We start from the raw sequence: 17,534 nt of genomic DNA, 5'->3' as shown, positions 1-17,534 counted from the left end.
CTATTGGAATTAAGAAAGGAAGTTGCACTTTTGGGGACCACCCCTCCCCTAAATCTTTATCCCTGCTTAATGGATCAGCACAAAGTTTTCTACTATAGAGTAAAAGTGGGTTAACTTTTCCAGTGGTGCCAAAGTTATTAAGAAAACAAAAAATGCCTTTCCTGTAGAAATTCTTTCCAAACTAGAAGTACACAAGTGATATCGCAGCCTCGACATTTGCAGGTTCCTGCCTTATTACAAAGAAATCCTGAAAAAAATATTTAAATATAGAACAATGAAGAGGAGAATGGTGTCTGGGTAAATTCGCACATACACAGTGACAAAATTACACATACATTAAGTAGTATCAATAAATTCACTGGGTGCTCAAAAGTAGAAGAAAAGCTGCCAAACCTTCTTCAAAAGGACAATGTCCATAAACATAAACGGCAATCTTGAGCACTCCAACAATGGTCAGAATCACCTAGTCAGTAAGCGATCTTCTTGTGTTTTTTTTTTTTTATTCCTAAATCAAGATCAGCATCAACAGGTCTTCCTAGCCTCATAACCATCACATCAATATCAGTTTCTGTGGAACTTTTTTTTTTTTAAGAAATCTTTTTATTGCAATTAAAACATATGACAGCGGCATTCAGCATATTTGGCAACACATCTTCGAATATACGGCTTTACAAGTGTCAGGACATTCGTTTTCCATTGTCAATCCACTTCTTTCTCTCCTACATTTAGGACCCAGTGGCATAATTATGTCACTTCCACCCTTAGGCTCTAGGGAATCCTTTTCATGGGCAAACAGAGAAGGCCCCTACTCTCGTTTCAGTGCACCCAACGTTTGTGTGGAACTTTTTGTCACTTTCTTCGTGTTCATGATCTTGTTTGCATCCCTGTCCTCTCGTTTGGTTGATCCCTTACTTCTTTTCCCCTTTCTAGCCTTTCTGTGTTTGTCTGGTTGCCAACTCCGATTCTCCATAACTCTTCTAAAAAAACTACTTTTGTTGTACCTCTAGATGTACATTCCTCTGGGTCTAGTTGTCCCTTCGTATCACTACTCGAAAGTTTACTAGAGCTAGTACTTTTGTTGCCAATTGGTGTGTTAACTAATAGTCCTGTCTTTTTGGTCACTAAATAATCAAATGTATTTTCAAAAGGTAAAGACCCTGCCACCTAGGTAATCATTTCCATCTTGTTTAAGTTTCCTGGCTTTTCTCATTTTAATCTCATCTTGGTGTTTACACAAGGAAATTCAAGAAACTGGAAAGGCTTACAATAAATGAATTATCGAGCTAGTGGAATGCAATAACCCTCGAACAATATATTAAAAGAAATAGGATTCCTAGAGGACTAAGAGCACAAATTTTCCTCTACTTATGACGACTTAGATGAAGATCTATTAATGCAATGGGAACAGGAATTAACAAAAAGTTCAGTTGATCTAATGGAGATGTTGTTATAAAACGCAGAGAGAAAAGTAGCCAAACTACCAACTGAAATTAAAGATCTTTAGAAAGAAATCAGGAATATAAATCTTCCTGAACCCACACAAAAAAATGATGACATGAGGCACAGGGTCAGACTGATTTGCATATGGCCATGTCTGAACTGGGGTGGCAGAGTGGGCTAAAGAACGGTGATGGATCAAACCCAGATCTGTTGACTGGGTGTGAGTGTTTGATTGGGTCTGACGCTCCGTCCATCACCACCCCCTTTTGTACCACTTTGTTCGCCATAAGTTGGCAGAGTATGCTCAGACGTGAGTCCCTTGCTCACTTTGCCACTGGATTCAAGCAAGCCTGGCTGAAGACGGCTGAAATGCCAGAAACCGGTCCTAGGAAGCTTGTTTCCGGTCCAGGGAAGGCATGGCTTGGCAGTTCGGGCTGGACTGTTCCCATGAGGCACAGGGTCAGACTGATTTGCATATGGCCATGTCTGAACTGGGGTGGCAGAGTGGGCTAAAAACGGTGATGGATCAAACCCAGATCTGTTGACTGGGTGTGAGTGTTTGATTGGTTCTGACGCTCCGTCCATCACCACCCCCTTTTGTACCGCCTTGTGTAAACACCAAGCTGATCTTAAAGTGAGAAAAGCCAGGAAACTTAAACGAGATGAAAATGATTACCTAGATGGTAGGGTCTTTAGAAATGTGATTATTTAGTGAACAGAAAGACAGAAAAATTAGGGGGTTGGGGCAGCTTTAGATGTGTCTGGGTTTCGGGCAACAAATGGTATTTTCGGAGCTGGATTGTGCTGAAGACTTCCAAGCATTCAGATGCTGAGGTCACTGGGTGTAAGGGTACTTTGTTTTGCGGAATCTGGGTTCACTGATATGTAGTTATCTTCTGACCTAATTACTTATATATGCCGAAAGTGATGTGAATAAGGAGGCTTTGACCTAGAGTTTGGGGAGTATAAAGTCATTTAATTTAAGTCAGCTGAATTCCTCGATATGGTGATCTAGCTGGTTTTCAGATGTATGGTTGTTTACTTTTAGACTTTTTAACTCAAGGCAATCACACACTTGAAAAAGGTTTGATTTGACACTTACCTGTACAGAACAAGCCAGTGGTTTCACCCAGGGCCCGTTTGGTAGGGTGTTGACCTTTGATGCATGATCTATCCCTTGATATGTTTAATCAATGAAGGGCAGCCATTGCCTCCTTGTGAGAAAGTGGCTCTGTATATACTGTTCCCAAATAGGTACAGTGTGTACAGAGTCCACAGTCCCCAGAGGTTATGCAGAGGCTAAAGTTAGATATAACCTTACTGTGAGAAGTTGGCCTGATATGTAGTGCTCACTATTCTAGTGATCACTGTGTATCATTCCAAACGACCCTTATTGATGATTGGTTGTAAGTCAACCGTATAGACCAGCTATCCTAGTAGCGTGGATACGAGCAGTCTTAGGCTAAACTCTAGAGGGCGTGTTAAGCCAGCTGTTTACCATCACATATACCCCTTGAACACCAAGTGAAAGGACACCACACAAGTTGTTATGAAAATAAAAGGATATTTATTTATGACAAGACTACCCTGGCTCTTTATGAGTCAGGGAGCTAAGCACACTACAAAACTCTTAGGAAAATACTTCAGTTGCACAATTTACACAAATGCCCGAGGGGCACGAGAAACCATCTACACTAACAGTGCAATGCGAATGGTTAGAGTCTGGAGGTACTGATTCCGGAGTGTTCCGATCAGTGGGACTAAACGAAAAAGGAACTGGACACTTGTAGAGCGAACCTGCGATGGAGCACCGAGATGCTCGAGTTACCTAGCCCGGAGGCTGCGGCTGCGTGAAGTTCGGCAAGATGTCGGGAGTCCTCGTGTAGTCTCAGGAGCCTGAAAGAAGAAGTTGCTGGCAGGCGACCAGTGACGATGTTCAGAGCGATCCAAGCCTGGATCGGTGGTGAAGGAAACCTGAAAGCAGAGGGGACTCAGTTCTCAACCGCTAGCCAGCGATCGTGTGGGTACCAGGGGGGGTACCGGCTGAAGTCACCTCGACCAGGTGAGTGGGTGACGTCGGACTCGGCTGTTCCTCGGACCAGGAGGCGCGGCGGCGACCAGGATGGAGGGCGAGCTGTCCCACGAAGGTGTCTGCTGTCGATGATGCTGGGCCCAGGAAGGGGCAGCGGATCTTGGCAGTGGCAACCCAAGCGGGGGAGTCAAGATGGCGTCGGGAGTGGACCAGGAGGGTCCGTGGTACTCCTCTGTTGAAGGGGAGCAAGAGCCAGTCTGGAGCAACCAGACCGGTGATGCAAATAATCTTGGAGCGTCGTGAAGAGGGCCACAAGCCGGTCGGCAAGTGGTCGGACAACGCTGGGAACAGCAAGAAGCGGAAGGGCCCCCACGCAGATCTCGTGGATGCTGGGGAGACAGACTTCGATGCTGGAGCTGTTCAGGGTTTAGGGCTTCTCAAACCCTAGGTGCACTCACTCGAGGGTCCCTCGGTGGGCGTGCTAGATAAGCGTCGTGCAGGTTCTGAAGATAGCCGGTCCCGCAGGTCTCGTCCCACCTACGACTCTCAGCTGGGCTGATGAGGTAGGTAAAAGGTCAGAGATGGCAGGGAACTCGGGTCTCGTCGAGCTGGGCAGTCTTGATCCGTAGGAGACGTACAGCAAACCGCAAGCGCTTAGATGGTGCCTGCTGGTGCAGGGTGGCTACTCCTTAGCCACAAGGGAGAGTCTTCAGAAATAGTCAAGAGTTCCTTTCGTGGAAAGTGGTTCGTGATTCGGAGTTATCCGATTATCTGATTATCCAATTTGGGAAGGGGACTCGCTCCTACCTTTATTCTAAGAAAAGGGGCTGGCCCGTGACTAGGTTCTACCTATGGGTGGAGCCAGGAGGGGGGTGGTTACACCCCTATCCTTTGTCCGGCTTCGCGCCAGCTCAGGGGCTGGTGTGCCCCCGAAACTGGTTGGAGCCGGGCTATGCACAGCGAGCACCGGGGTGCCACTTGCAATCACCTTCCTTTTAGCCCTGCCTACCTGGGATACACAAACCCTGTCTGGGATGGTGCTAACACCGCCCTCGACAGGAAACCCTTTGTCCAAGCTCCCCTTGCTGGAAGGTCCCCCAGCAGCAGGAGGTCAGACTTGTGTCTGGTGGCAGCATCCATTTTGTGATGCTGAGGCTTGAGTCAACTTTAACCGGGGTTCAAGGTTACTTCCATGTCGTGTCCCTCTAAAAGGGGGGAATGCTAACCCCGTCGCCAGGACTGGCGAGGGGTTCGTATTCCCATTCGTATGACACCTTACTCGACATGTGTAGGTGATGCGATGCCAAAGTTAGCAAATAACCGCAAGGATTATAATGCATTACAAGTAGTTGGCCCGCGTCACCATGGAACGGCTATTAGGACTTGGTTCCGCAAGCCGTCGACGGGCTCAGCTCGCGCCAGAGCACCGTCCCACATGATTCCCTGCACTCTGCCTTCAGGATTGATAAGGCCTGCTATAGGAGTGACTGATAGGAATCCATGTGTCCATTTTAGGGTTTAGGTGTAGGAATACTACACCTACAGCAACGGGTGATTACACCACGTGGCCCCAGCTGTCGTGCAGCCAGTTGTGTCAGATTTGGGCGGCCATTCCAGGGGTGGCATAATACATGCTTCAGCCCCTGGTAGGCCCTGGGTACACCGATGCCCTGGATACCTGTGGTATGCTGAGACAGGGACTGACAAGGCGGCCCAGTTCCAATTAGTGGATGCACCTAATGTACATGTGTGTTAATTTCGAGAGAGAACAGCTAGGCTGTGGGTCTGATTGGCAGGCCCACGGCCGGATAAAGTCGTAAACCAATGAAGCAAAAGCAAAAAATCTGGGTGATCATAGGATTGCAGACCCTACTCTCCTACACTTACTCTCTAAAGTGGTAGCTTGGTCGAGCAGTAAGGCAGTATCAGAGGACAGTGTAAAGCCTTTGTTGTACACAATCAGTCAGCAAATGGTCTCACACACTCAATAACTGAACTCTAGGCCAATGGTTTATATAAAAAATATATGTCTGTTTTATTTTAAAACCAACAATAGGTATTAAAATATACTTTCTCAGGATGAGAGGCTTTAGTTGAATACTTTTGCAATATGCAATTGACTTTTGTAGATAGTTACAGATTGTTGCAATAGGCAACACAATTTCAAACACAATAATACATTGAGCTCAATGGAAGTTTTAAGTTATTTGCAATAGATTACTTTCAGGATTAGTTTTCTAACTCCAGGACTGGATCCTAGATTCAGTCCTGGGACAGTTCTTGGAAACAAGTGAGTAAAGTCGACTTAGTTACTGTTGTGATTTTTAGGCAATATTTTGCTATTTTAAAAGTTAACACTTAGAAGAAATTTCATAGAAAAACAGTCAATGATTCCCTATGGGAGTAAATTCAAGTTACAGGTATGGTATGTTCTCGTTACTTTTGTAATCCAGTACTGGGCTCCTGGGCTCAGTACTGGGACCTCAATCTAAAACAGGTAAGCAATTACGTTTTCAGAGTTGGTACGAGTTTTAAAGAATATTTGTAGTTTGCAAAAATCGACACTTAGAAGAAATTTCACAGAAAAACAGTCAATGATTTCCTATGGAAGAAAATTGGGTTAATGGTAAGTACTTTTCAGGTTCAGTGCTGGGCACCAAGATCCAGCACTGGGATCTCTCCTAATAGCAGGTGAGTATTTTCATTACTCGGTTGATTTTTGGTGAATATTTTAAATTTTAGAAACTCCACACTTGAGAAGAAATTTCAGAAGAAACCAGTCAATGTTACCCTATGGAGGAAAATTTGGTTATCAGCTTTTGGGTAAGTACTCGACTGGCAGAGTTAAGGTTCTGGGCACAGACTCAGGGGTCTCCCAGGGTCAGGTAAGTACAGTTGTTACACCCTCAGCGGCACAGGGGCAGCCGGGTGCAGAGTGAGTTAGGCCCAATGTTATCCTACGGGAGGCAGGGGAACTTGGTTGGTGGCTGCTGACTAGCAGGCCACGCGGCTGTGGGAGCTGGGCTCCTGGTCACTTGCTGAGGGCAAATGGGGAAGTAGATAGGTGTAGAGGTTACACTGCCAGGGCCACTCGGGCGGCTGGGTGCAAGGTGCTTTTGAGCCTTCGGGCGCTCAATGGGTTTCAATGGGAAAACTCCTGGTTGAACAAAGGCTGCAAGCTCGGCGACGAAGATTCTTCAGGTGTCACCACCACTTCGAGAGGTAAGTTGGGTATTTGGAGGATAGGTAGGTACCCAGGGGTTGGGCACAGGGGGCCGCAGGGCGCCGAGTGCAGGGGTGCCTTTTGGTGTCAGGAAATCTTACCCTCTGTTGATCACGGTTGGGGGGGTACCTGGTTCTGAGGCTGCAGGCGTCGTCAGGAGCGTCGAGGTGAGTCTTTGGGTGCCGGATTCGGGGTCACAGTCGCTGGGGGGACGTCCTCTGGGTCTTTGTTCACTCCGGCACAGGCCAGGCTTGGCGGGTGCAGAGTGTGCAGGGTTCGCGGTTCCGGGCTGATGCCAGGGGTTAGAAGCTGGTTTTGAGCAGAGCCTCTTATCATGGGAGTCCCAGGTGCTTAGAGCCAAAAGGTAGCCAGGTCCTCCGGGGTTTGTGAGGTTGCTGGCCACAAGAGGTGCCAGGATGTAGCAGGAGCAGGTTTGAGGGTTGACAGGCCGGTAGGGCTGGGGCCAAAGCAGTTGGTGTCTTCCTCTTCTTAGCAGCTGCACGGCAGGTCTTCTTTCTTCTTGCTCTTCTTTGTTTTTCGGAATTTGGAATCTAAGGAAGGATGGTTCAGGGTGCCCCTAAATACTAGATTTAGGGGCGTTACAGGTAGGTAAATGGCAGGGACCAATGGGTCCCTGTCCTGGGGTGGGTACACCCCCTACTCTGCCACTCTCCTGTGGGAGGGGGGCAGTAGCCTAGTCTTGATTGGGCAGGGCCTCCCATCTTCAAGATGGCGAGTGCCCGGAGATGTGCTTCACCTCGCCTCCCCCACCTGAGGGGTGGGGTTGGCAGGCTGGCACATCCCCTGTCCTTATTTGGGGTTTCCGGCCAGACTTCCCGCCAGAGTGGGGGTTGGAACCGGTGAGGGCCAGTTTGCTGGGTACAGCAATTGGCCTGGGGAAGCTCACAGAGGCGGCATACCTTTGAAGCTTCCCCCTGTCCATCCTGGGGGAGGAGACCTAGCACCCCGCCCAGGATGTGCATTGTTGCAGGCCCAGGAGAGCGGGGGCTCTCCTACCCAGGGGTCCAGCAACATGTCTGCTGTGTGGCAGCCGTGGCAGCCTCCCAGACCAGACGTGGATTGTAGGTTAGGTTTCAGGGGGCATCTCTCAGAAGCCCTCTGGGGTGCTTGGTACATTAAATCCCACACTGGCATCAGTGTGGGTTTAATGTGCTGAGAAGTTTGATACCAAACTTCTCAGTCTTCAGTGTTGCCATTATGGTGCTGTGGAGTTCGTGTTTGACGAGCTCTCAGCACCATGTACTCTTAAAATGGCAGCACTGCACTTACAGTGCCCAGGAATGGACCTGGGTACTGTACGGGCACAGGGCTCATGCTCCTGTGCCCACACCACTGGCATAGGGCACCCAGCTAGAGGGGTGGCTGATGTATGCCAGGGCAGTGTAGGTGGTGGGCATGGGACACATACTTGTAAAAGTTGCAATTTGCAGATGAAAGAAGAAAAGAATGGAAGTCATAGTAGGCTCTATCTAACTGTTAGAATTTTGATGAACTGTTTAGTGATGAGGCTAATAGGGTGAAAAATTAACGGAATGCGTTTTGGGAATGGATGATAGGAAAAAAAAGGGGGAAGAAAGAAGGAAAACATTTGGTTAACGTATTAGAGAAGTTAGTGGCAACCAAAGGGGTGTAAAACAAATGTTTATAGTGGGATATCGCATATTAAGTCATGAGAACAATTGAAGTATGATGGTAATTAGTGTAAGTAGTAACTGGTCATTTTATCGTTGTTTATAGTGACCCCTGACGAAGGGCACTGCGTTGCCCGAAATGCATTGGGTTTTTATCGAATAAACACTGTCTGACGAACCTCGCATCTGTTCATGTTTTTACAAGAAGCCGGAGGAGCACAGTTTAAACATTAAGAAATTTGGAAAACGGCGTATTGGATTCCGTGTGGGGACAAAATTGGAGAAAATAGAGGACAAACTGAGAACACTGAGAGAAAAGTTTATGATTAAGATTGGATTAACTTTATATATGATCGCTAACAAGGCGCTTTCACGCAGTGCGTTTGGTTGGGGCGGAATCTAGCCCCATTTCATATACACATATGTGTGTGCCATATCGACTCTTTGTTTTGTCTTGCACCCAGACACTCAGCCTGCAAGGGCAGTGTGTGTGTGTTAGGGTACAGGGCCTCTGAGGGTGGCACAATGAGTGCTGCAGCCTTAGATGCCTTCCCTGGTCACAAGGCCCTGGGTACCATTTACCTGGGGCTGACATGTGGCCAGGGTTTGCTAATTTGGGTTTGAGGTTTTTAGGGAAGGAACATAGGCCCTGGGCACCTGATTGGCAGGAGTCCAGGGCACACTCAGTCAAAGTACATTCAGCAATTCAGCAAAAAGTGGGGGCATACCAAGCAAGAAAGATGGCACTTTCTCACACTCCTCGTCAAATAAGCCACCAAGGCAAACAAAAGAAAGGGTGACTGTTTAGGCTAAGCGAGGTGGAACAGTCAAGTAGCAGAAAGTATTTTGAATAATTGCAGGTACTGCGTGCTGTGGGTAACCAGAGGGTGGTGAATCTCTACTTCTCTACGTCACGCTTAATGAGGTGGGACATACAACCCTTGGAATGACTATTTGCACGAATATTGAGCTACTTAAGTAATACTTTACTGGACCACTGAAGTGGGTAACGGGTCATGTAAAGAAGATCTCGTTACAGAAGACTTCTCAGAAAGGGATCTGTATTATTGTCATGGCCAGTAATAACCTGTGTGACTGCCAATCTGAGGGCTGCACTTTTCAGTCCTGTCAATACAACATACACCACCGCAGGTCCATTCTTACACCATTAAGGCGCAGTAATGTGTAGCTCTGTAATTATAGGAGGCCTCTGCTGTGTTCAAAATTGGAAACGTGATGCTTACACCAGGAAATGGAAATTCTAGTCAAAACGAGCATTGGCAAAGCAAATAGGTTTGACAAAATTGAAAAATTACTGCTTTGTTTATAAAAATGCATTCATGAGATAAAGAATTAAATGTGTAATAGCAGAGTGTCCTTTTCAAACATGTAATGATCCCATATACATTCTAATGAAGGCAGAAGGATACACTCAAACAGCCAATATAAACAAAGTGAGACTAAAACACTCTTCTGGGTTTATCCTAGATGTGACTGACAAACTCCTAAAACAGAATATAAAGTTTCCTGGGCCGCAAAGGCCATTGGGTGAAGGAGGATGAACGAAAGGCACTTAGATTTCTAACCAAAAAAAATGATTTTTTTTCCAGGAACTGACATCCTTCACTCCCTGGTTAACAAAGTCTGTATTAAGTCAAAATCTGCAGGCACGGTTCTAGGGCAAAGCAACATTAGGTGGTTGCTTAGAAAGACAGAAGTTGTTGGATTCCAAACTAACTCTACAAGCAGCAAATTTGCTCCCATAACTAGATAACTGGCTGGAAAGTGGCACTTTGACTAGGACTGCAAAAACCTTAACACGGAGTGTGCTGCGCAATAGGGTGATGGCTGTTTGTCTACTTGCACTACTACATTGAACACAAAATGCAATACAGAAAAAGACAAATATAGCAATAAAGCAACCACAGGTATCTTTATATATGATCCAGGAATGAACACCTTGCCCTCCTTTTTACATATTTTTATATCTGGTTAAATGTAAAACTTAACCTGTACTTTTGTATTTGTTTTATTGAGATTATTTATCAAATGCAAGCCTAGCCCCAAAAGACAGAGGAGCACTGCGGAAGAGAATACATAGTCAATATGTGAGGATACTGAAACATGTAGGTACATATGGAATGTGAATTGAGGATACTAATATGGAACAACATGGCCTCGCCAGGAAGTGAGGTGGTTTCTGGCCTGGTAAGGGAAGTGGTCCTAGTAGTGTGGCTCCATCTGAGAGTCTGAGTTTAGAAAAAAGGCAGTCTGGTTTACTCACGTGAAGTTCAAGGTAATGGTGATGTGCTTGAATTTTGGTTGGTTATTAGTCAATAAATAATTAGTGGAGTGAATAACAGCTTTGATCATAGCCGATAGAATGTGGGGTGGTTGGGTGCTGCAGTAATAACCATGCTAGAGTATAGATGGGAAATGAGCAATAAAGATGCCTTTAAATGTTATTTTGACATTGTCATATTTTCTGTGCGTTGAAACACAAAGGTCAAACGTCTGACATTGTATTCTGACAAACTGTTGCTCAGTTTTTTAACGGGGAGATTGGGGTTTGCTTTTCTTTCTCTTACTGCAAACAGAGGATTTTGTAAAGTGAACCCTCTGACAATCTTGACGGGGTACAAGTAGTGTGCATGTGAAAGGTTGTAAGTCAGCCCCCCCTAACTTTTAAATACCTGTAAAATAACTGCAAATATTTTAAAATATAGCAGCAAATACTTCAAAATATTTAGCAGTTGGGAAATAAATTAAAGCACATTTATATGCAATTCTTACTTTCATTTATTATTGACTATTGAAAGATTATATATTCATGGACATTTCAAAGTCGGTTCCTCGTTGCCCATGCAGTGACCTCGAGCTGTGGACACATTTTAATCAAGACAACCGTATTACTCTTATAATTCATTTCCAGTGCGACTGCATCTCTCAGAATGCCACTGTTTTTTCTGAACATGATAACGTATAAAGACATTAAAGCGCGTTAACCGTTAAAACAAAAAAAAATCAGTTTCTCCACCCAATTTAATTTCGCCTGCAACCCCTACAATAAGAATTCTAGAATGCCCCTTTAACGTGTGTTTTGAGCTGTATGGTGACATCATTCAGCGAACTGGCTTCCTAAAGGTCTATTAGAGGAGCTAGAGGGCATGAAGAGTTGTGTTGATTCATGTGTGTCTGTGGTGACAGTGTCTGCTACAAGCAAATACAGCAGCCGCTGCCTCGTGTAATCCTGGCGTTGTACCGATGACCTGGGAGATTGTAACACCAACTTGTTGCATTCCATGGAGGTTTGCATGTCACCTCGTCCTGGTTTCCCCAGTTCGCCCTTGATCTTACCCTTGCTGGGAAGCCGCCACTCTCCCATGTGCGTGCGATGCGTGGTGCAGCGGCGTGTGTAGCAGCCGCCGCAAAGTGTGCGGAAAGTGTGTCTCCCGGCGCGCGCCTCCTCCCGGTGACGTGCAGTCTGGAGCGTGATGGAAGCCTCACCGCACCGATGCAGCTCGCCGTGCCCTCGCTGCTGCTGAGCCACAGGGGCCCTCAAACCCCCTCATAGGGCGCGCGGGGCCAGGAGCGGGACCCCCAGGATGCCATTTCCCTCCCACCGGAGGCGCACGTCGGTGAGTACCCCGGGCCGGGCGGGAGATGGAGGGGCGTCTGGTTGAAACGCAGGGCTTCTCAGCTTGCTGGCGCGCCCCAGTGCTGCACTTTTACCGCTGCAGGCACCGGGGCGCCTGCTTCGTACTCGAGGGGCGCAGGACTTCCGTCTGGTAGTGCCCGAGCTGTATAAAGCGAAAGGATCTCACAAGTGAACAGCCGAGCGGACTTTCTCGGAGTAAAACTGCGTGGACGGCTGCGCCGTTCCCACTCCCCGCCCCGGCGGCGCGCTGCTTCAGTGCGGACCTGTCGGCATGGTCGGCGCCCCCACGGCAAAGCGCAGGTGTTGAGTGTCAGTGCGGAAACAGGTGGCACGCAGCCTTGCTGACCTGGGCGGTGCTCGCTGTGTTGACAGAAACCGTAACGGCGATGTGCACTACAATTTCTAGTAGTGACGCTTCTCGGTTGGATTAGCGCACGGGTTCTGTTTCCCGTGCGAGCGCCGACGAGAGCACGGAGCATCCTCGGCTGCGCTGAGTGAGGGCACCTGTGGCATGTCTTAAAAAAAATCACATAATTGTTTAGGGTTTGTAATGCATAACAAGCGCCTGGGGTCCAGGGTCCAGGTTCCATGCGCAGCGCAGAGTAAACGTGAGTAGACAAATACAAGCATGAAAGGTCAGAGGCATACAGTGGACACGCATGAGGGTAAAATGAGCGGTAACCGAGGGGGCAGCATAGAGTCCTCAGAAAAGGACATAAGACAGTCTTGGTAAATGCGCAGTGAAAGGGGAAAACTGGTCCATTACTGGACTTATTATTTTTGACAATCTCTAAATCTCATCCGAGTCCAACCCATTCCATTTGGGGCTAACAAGGGGTCAGCAGCAAGCTGCTGTCAATCTGTCTGCAGTAAAAGCGATTCGCCCTGTACGTCCTCCTGGACAAGGCAAGGACAAACATTCCTCGCGATCCAAGACCATTGCAAAGCACGCGTATCCTTTCAGTCTCCGTGGGGTATTCCTGTTGCATCTTGGAGCTAGTTTTCAAAATGCCATTATAGGATCTTAATTTGTGTCTAATTATGTCTCTTGGTTTCAATAAATATTTTTATTTAGCTAGTAACATTTCACAATTGTTGCGAATCACATTTACTTTAATGTCCAAAACAGCCCCATATTGCAGCAGTTGGATTAGAACCAGTTATAATGGGTAAACTGGAATGTGTGCCAGGGACGTTGAAGTGAGCGCTGAGCATGCTATTTTCTATGCTTGTGTTTTCATCCTGTTGTGGTTGCGTAATGTGTTTCTGCGTTGCACCTTGTTGGCATCTGCAATAATCTTCTTATCGGGGTGGGGCAGGCCGCTCTTGAAGAAGCAGTGCAGACTTCCTGTTCTAGCTGATGGCCGTGAAGTTTTCCACGCGGTTATTGGTACGTCTATGTCCGATTGCTGTCACCGTATACGTAGGTTTTTGTGTTGAGCGCCCCACACCACTATTATATGCCCCAAACCACAGGTGGTGGGGGTAGGGAAAAGAAGAGAAAGGAAACCACAGGAAAAGTCCGCATGAGGCTCAGACTGTTCAGGATCCGTTGGCAAACCAGGAATGCCTGTAAGGTTATCGAATGTCATTCATCGCGTAATATTGAAATTACAGACGCTATTAATCAGAGCAGACAACATGTGCTGTCACCCAGTAATTCAAGCCTCCCTCCCTTCACTTTTTTGTTTCCCTCAGTGTGATGCCTTAAGTGCAACGGGTATGCTCACTCGTGGGTCTCGGGCTCACTGTGCTGTTTGGCTCGAGTTGCACCTCGCTGACGAGGCCTAAGTAGGCTGACACCGCTCTGGGGGTGTCTTGTGTTCTCTTACAGAGGGGATCTGGCCTAGAAGTCTGGATGGACTCTTCCTATTGGAGCAGGAACATGGCTAATTTGCATATGGCTGCATTCGGTTTGTGGTGGCATGGTGGGCAAAATAGCAATAGACTTTAATGCAGCCCGAGTAATTTCCAGTTACTGAGATTACTTCAGTCATTCCACCCACTTTTTTCCCCTCAGTGTCCCACAGTGATGCTGTCATACATTTTTGTTCCTTTATTGTCTTCAGTGCATCCATCTGAATCATAGGATTAGCAATGAAAATATATTTTGGTAAAGGGAATGGTATTAGGCTGATGAAAGTTTAGTATTTTGAAGCATAGTGATCACAGAGCACTGTTACTTGCAAAGGCTGCTATAGTGCACCTTTCATGCAATATGCCAGGCGTATAGTTTAAGAACCTTGCCTTGGACCAGTGATACTCAAAGTATGGCCCGGGGACCGCATGCGGCCCTCCTGACCTTTGCATGCGGCCCCCTGGTCAAGAGCAGTAGTGGCTAATGTTTACGTGACTCAGCACTAACATAGTAAATATGTTAAATAAACCTGCAAGCAATTATTTAAAGGTTAATTTAAAAGAAAGGAAGTAACTGGGGTGTCCTAAACCACTTATCTTTAGGAAAACCTTCATTTATAAAAACATCTTGCCGTAAAAGTATGATCACTGTTAATAGCCAATTAACATGCAGAACCGTTTCAGCATAGTACATTAGATCATCAGTGCATTGAGAAATATATATTTTTAAAGTTATACTTTTTAAACATGAATTGAGAAACATTAATTTTTCCCTACACCCTGATAACAATGTCAATAGTGTACAAAGAGGCAAATCAGTTGTCATGTGCACCTTTTGGGGGCTGGGGTTTTTATTATGCATGAACAACATAGTTTATTAAATCAAACACTGCAGAAGACGTTGTACAGCACACATCCTGAAGTCATGTATTTCAAGGTCCTTATGTGCTAATGTAGGAAAAGGAGAGAAAGTGAAATAAAATAATTACCCAGGATCACAGTTTGGTTAAGCAGACAAGCCGGGATTAATCCCAAATTTTGAATTCACATTGTGCAATTCAGACACTAGATGTATACCTCTATCTTCCCTTGCACCCACCTTACCACAAACCCTGACGGCCACCCTGCTGGTATCAATGTGGCCCTTAGTCACATCACAGACCAAATTTGTGGCATCTGGGAAAATGTTTGTGAGTAACCATGCCTTGGACTATTGATCATTTGACACAGCGAAAAAAGTCTCTTTCAGTTTGGTTCTATTGGGAGCCTCACTTGCAACCAGGGTTGCTGATCGCGCTGGACTCTCAGGCAGTCGGGGTAAGAGCCTTGGGAACAGACCGGAAAGGATTTCACTTCTTTATTTCTGGATCTGGAACAAGTGTAGAAAAAGAAGATCATTTTGTTCTCAGGCAGTTCAAGTAATGCTGAAGTAAATGATTTTAATTGGTAACTCTCACCGTTTCCTAATCTGAGTGATAGAAAGTAAATGTTTGCTCTGGAAATTGTCCACGTCTGCATTCCAGGAAGAACTTGAGGTTTGTAGCGGTAAAAGTTCACAACCAGTTCAAGGAGGCCTCTTCTAAGCATGGCTACCCGGCTATTCACCATATAAACATCACTGTTAAAATGTAGAACCCAGCGTCAGTTTCTCCATTTGATAGAGCTAGGTGTATGTGCGCTACTAGTAACCACATAGATGGATAGTAACTACATAGTTTAGATACATTTGGGACCAATTCACATAGCTATCCAACAAAAATTGCAACAATTCAATTAGTAATTTATTTTTATTCATAAGTAATTTCTGACTTTTTCCTAATTCACAAATATTTCCATTGAATGGGGATGGGAAATAAATAAGATATTTATTTTCATTTAATTTTTCTATTCTCCAGTACAGACAATGTTTATGCTACCCAACCTTTTTACTTCACTCACACTATGACTACTTTAGTGTATATTAGAAGTTCCACAATCTGAGCTAGCAACACAATCAGATCTTCACCGTTGTGGGAAACAGGGAAGACAGTATGGGTGTGCAGCAAGTTGTGACCCTTCCCTAAGGGTAATATTTATTTGTGTGTGTCACATGCTTCAAAACTACTGGCATGTCTGTGCACTGCTCTTCAAAAATCTAGACATCTGACCCCAACAGACTGGCTGATTTTCCCATTTGATTGATTAAAACCATATTATTGTATAAAATTGTTCTATCTTACTTTAGTAATAGATGTTCACTCCAATACAGTAATGGAAAAGTTATACTGGCCAGTGAGCTGATCACAGCCCCAGTTTTCTCCTAATTGCTGCAGTTAAAATATTCTACCCAGAGGAAGTAAAGGGAAGTGGAGTAAAAAATATAAGGAAGACCAAAACAAAACATCCTATGGTAATTTTCTTTAGTAATCGCACTGTTGCTGCTACAGATATGGTGGCCTATTAGTGGCGCATAAAAGATAGATATGTATTGCAGTTTATACATGGCACAGCGAAGATTTATTTGAGTATGAGGACCAGAGATGTCCCTGTCTTTCCCTTTCAAACATGACGCAGTAGCTTTGTGAGCCAGATTCACTGAAAGATGTTGGCTTGAACAGGTGTTGCCTTCTTTTACATATGTTGCTTGTCAGAAGAACTGCAGGCCGAGGCATGCATGCATGCATGGATGGATGGATCGAAGGTGGATGGGTGTTACGTTTTAGGAGTGTGATGAGTTGAATGGCATGCGTGAGGTTAAAAAAACTGTATCCGTCCGGCACAGTGTTGCAGGAAAATGTGCTAGATTCTAGAGATGTCACACATATTTATGTGACCCTATATTCCCTATAAAGTCTAGTGCAGATATGAGATTCACCCAGATGCAAATTACAGAAATGTACAGAATGAGTTGAGAATTATTCAGCACAGAAAATCCTTGTCGTGTTCACAGAAATGAGGTACAGAGAAAGTAGTAGCTGAGAATTACTCTGGCTAATATCCCCTGTTGCTTTAACCGAGTCGAGATATATACTGATATACAGTGGCAACTGAGAAATAGTCGGATCATTCCCTCCATGTTTGATGTGCAAAATTAATAATACAAGGGTACTGTATAATGCCTCACGACACATACTTGTGTGGTCAGACCTGAAAGGTAAATTGAAGATATAAGTAGCTGCTGAGAATAACTCCGAACACAACTCTTGTGAGGTCCACCCTTAGGACGAGTACTCAGAACAAACGCCCTTTGTGAGGCCCACCTAGATGTGAAGATAAGTGCTAGTAGCTAAGAGTTACTCAAATCGCCCTACCAGTGTGTGTCATTCAGAGATATACAGTGTTAGATGAGAATGACTCTGAACAAGCTCCTTTTGAGTGGTCCAGCACCAGAGATATAAATCAGTGACTGAAAATTGCTTTTTGTGTGGTGCCCAGAGATATGTGTTAGCTAAGAGTAATTCAAAACATGCTTAATTTGTGTGTTCCGTACAGATAAGATGTACATGGAACAGCTCCCTTAATGATGTCCTCTTGGGACAGGAATGTTCCATGCATGGTAAATGGACTTGTACCCCTGCCCTGAGTGCACTACAGCAGGTGAAACATTTTTCCAGATTATTGTGTGGCCCTGTAACTACGCAAATCAAGTGTGTGCACAGAGGCCTAATGCAATCTCTGGTAATGCAAGGTCCA

The 17,534-nt window shown here is 45.6% G+C and overlaps 1 protein-coding gene across 5 annotated transcripts in view; it reads left to right on the top strand.

Annotated features, from left to right (window-relative positions):
* ANKRD6 (ankyrin repeat domain 6) overlaps positions 1–17,534 on the top strand; it is a 725,774-nt gene that overhangs the window by 370,305 nt on the left and 337,935 nt on the right. Inside the window, exon 1 of one of the 5 annotated variants that reach the window (XM_085611162.1) lies at positions 11,556–11,985. The exons of the other annotated variants lie outside the window; for them this stretch is intronic. The gene's annotated coding sequence lies outside the window, so the exon portion shown is untranslated. Of the gene's footprint in view, positions 1–11,555; positions 11,986–17,534 lie in introns of those variants that run through there. 5 annotated transcript variants of the gene reach the window in all.

This window comes from Triturus cristatus, chromosome 6 (assembly GCF_964204655.1).
Source record: "Triturus cristatus chromosome 6, aTriCri1.1, whole genome shotgun sequence".
NCBI classification, from domain to species: Eukaryota; Metazoa; Chordata; class Amphibia; order Caudata; family Salamandridae; genus Triturus; species Triturus cristatus.
The sequence above is the reverse complement of the archived record's forward strand: the minus strand, read 5'-3'. Positions and strand labels throughout refer to the sequence as shown.